This window comes from Pteropus alecto, unplaced genomic scaffold, assembly GCF_000325575.1.
Source record: "Pteropus alecto unplaced genomic scaffold, ASM32557v1 scaffold161, whole genome shotgun sequence".
Taxonomy (NCBI): Eukaryota; Metazoa; Chordata; class Mammalia; order Chiroptera; family Pteropodidae; genus Pteropus; species Pteropus alecto.
The window spans coordinates 8,307,380-8,310,304 of record NW_006432943.1 but is presented as its reverse complement, the minus strand read 5'-3'; the positions used below and the strand labels follow the sequence as shown (position 1 = coordinate 8,310,304).

Below are 2,925 nucleotides of genomic sequence, written 5' to 3'. Positions count from 1 at the left end.
TTTAATTTTTGAAAAGCACTGGTTAGCATTCAATGAACCTCCATCCATGTAACTTCAAGTCACCAGGACGTAAGCTCCCTACCCCCACACATACCCTTAATCTTCCTCTCCGCCTTTCTGCTAAAGCAGCAGTCCTCAACCTTTTTGGCACCAAGGACCAGTGCTCCTATGAGAATCTAATGCCTGATGATCTGTGGTGGAGCTGAGGCCGTGATGCTCACGCCGGGGAGTAGCTGCAAATATAGACAAAACTTCTTCCCTAGCTCACTTGCCTGTCATTCACCTCCTGCTGTGCAGCCCAGTTCCTAATAGGCCACATACTTGCACCCGTCTGCAACCCAGGGGTTGGGGACCCCGTGCTAAAGAATTTGGCCTTCACCATGACAATCTGCTTTGGGAGCTTTTCCTTCCCCAGAACTCTGTAGTAGCCCTAGGAGAAGAGAGAAATGGGTTTATCCCACACCATGGTGGGTACCAACTCCCTGGTGGGTGTGAGACGCCTGCTGACCCACTCTATCTAGGAGCCAGTGAGGGCCTGTTTCTGATCTGGGTACTGCTGGGGGCCTGCCAGTGAATCAAGACGAGCAGATTCTCTCCAAGGACTCTAGCACACCAGGATGAGAGCTGTATCAGGATGTAACTCTAGTCTTGAGAAACCCAATCCTTCTTGAGTAAATTTTTAGCCAATTCAAGATTCTTCTCCTCCTACCACTTTTTTTTTTTAACCGTTTCCCTAAGGATGATCTTGATTCCTAGCATTCTTATGTACGTTCTTGACATTTACGGAGTGGGCAACTGTGAACTCCTCCTTGTAAAGAGGCCTCATCTGAGCTGGCTTTGGCTTTTGGCATCCGTCCGTACTGCCATCCGCTGCTGATGTCCATAGGCTGCCCCTGCCCTTTGGCTTCCAGGTCCCCACACTAAGAGGGCAATCCCAGTCCATCGGCTTTCTCTCAGCTGAGCTCTTGCCTGGACTCATTAAGGAAACGTGTGTGGGAAGCCATGGGAAAAGGTCTGCTGTTTTTCTGTGCTGCTCTGATGCTGCAGGAACTTGGAGGTGGAGGCAGAGGGTCTATCTCACATGGTCTCTCCAGCTTGACCTGCCTGGTGGCCATTACCCCTCATGTTGGCATAGGGCTCTCAATGAAAATGTCTCCTGGCAGAATTCTGGAGGGAGAGTGGAGGCACAAGTCCTCCTGCTCTGAAGCTCCCAAACCCTTCTGAGGGTTTCCATCATCCCCAGCCCTGGGATTTGGACTTTCCATCAGCCACCCTGACCAGTGACTTACTCTCTTGCTCTCTTTTTTGCTTTTTTGTCCAGCCCAGCAAAGATTTTTTAAAAATACCTCTCTGTCTAGTTTGAAGCATAGTGGGTAGGTGAATTTTACATAATTTTCTTTTTTTTCTTTTTTTTTTTTTTTTTAATCTCCAAGTTATCTCATAAACCCTACTGCTTAGTAGTTTGGCTCTAGGTCTGGACATTGACTGCAACATGTGATTTGGAACTATTTTCTCAGCTTTAGCAATACCATAGAACTTTCTCACAAATTGAAGAGTATGCTATGCTCAAGCTTTTTTTCTTATTGATTTTGTTTCTGGAAACACATTTAGCACAATGTTCCTTTTGCTGGGGCTCTGGGTTCAATTCTCTTGAGGTGAGTGGTGATATAGAGAGATATGATATTCACTTTTTTTCTCCAGAGATTCTTATTTTTAACATTGAAAAAATGGTCTTGTATAAAAAAAAATCATTGTTTGCAAGGCAAATGGGAAGGCATTTAGGAGCAAATGACAGCTGTTTCTGCTGTTTCAGTAGTGGGCTAGTTTAATAAGGCATGGATTAGCAAAGTGTTGGATAAACATTGGGTCAAGTCTGGTTGAATACTTCTAGTATGTGATATTGCAACTTCATGTTCATTTCCTTTTTCTGTGAGAAATCTGCTTCCTGAAAAGGCACCCAGAAGTTTTAGGCTCCTAGAACAAGGCTTAGGTCAGCTGCTGTGATGGCCAGCTCACAGCCACAGCTTGCCTTTTCATCCTCCAGGGTCTTGTTAATAGATACACACCTCTTGATTCCTTTAATGCTTAACTGAGAGTAAATACCACCAACATGGTTGAAGGTTTCCTTAGAGTTAAAATTGTGTGTAGTTCTGTTATCTTTAGTATATTTAGTTGCTTTCCCTCTTTTCTCAGTAGACATTGAATCTAACATTCTAGCTGAGTGAGTGATAAACACTCACAAGATGAAAAATACAACTTGGAGGGGAAAAAAACTAGAGAAAGGTTTTCTTTCTGGGTAGAAGGACAGAGCACATGAGATCTCTCTCACACCCATACAAGCTTTGAATAAACAGGACATGGAGCAGAGAGGACCAGATTAACAAGTGACACTCAGATAAGAAGCCCCGCTCGCCTCTGCACTGGCACCCTCCAGACAGGCGTGGTCACACATGGAAGCTGGATACTGACTCACTGGTCTTTGGGGGAGGATCCTCCTAACCAACTTCTCAGTGGACTCAGATGCATACAAAGGAAAAATTGCCAAAGATGTACTTGCTTTCCCAGGTTGCCCTAGGGTACATTAAATTAGCCTGAAACATGACTTCTAGATTCGACGTGTGGTTGGGAGTCCCCCCATGCAGAGGGCTGATCGTATGCATTGTTCTTTGCCATTTTATGTAAAAACGTTGAGCATCTGTGGATTTTGGTATTTGTGGTGGGTCCTGGAACTAATCCCCTGTGGATATCAAGACATGACTGTGTTTAATTTTGGGGGGGAGTCAAAATTTATATGTGGATTTCTGACTATGCAGGGGTCGGCAACACTAACTCCTAAGGAGAGTTATATAGAGAGATCTGATATTCACTTTTTTCTTCAGAGATTCTTATTCAACTGTATAGAAATAGTTGTGCTGTTTGCTTGGG

General features: G+C 44.5%; 1 non-coding gene across 1 annotated transcript; it reads right to left on the bottom strand.

Annotated features, from left to right (window-relative positions):
• Positions 1 to 533: 533 nt before the first annotated feature.
• LOC112476375 lies at positions 534 to 653 on the bottom strand. The gene has a single exon (XR_003045047.1). It is a non-coding gene; the product is annotated as a small nucleolar RNA SNORA3/SNORA45 family (small nucleolar RNA).
• Positions 654 to 2,925: the final 2,272 nt, after the last annotated feature.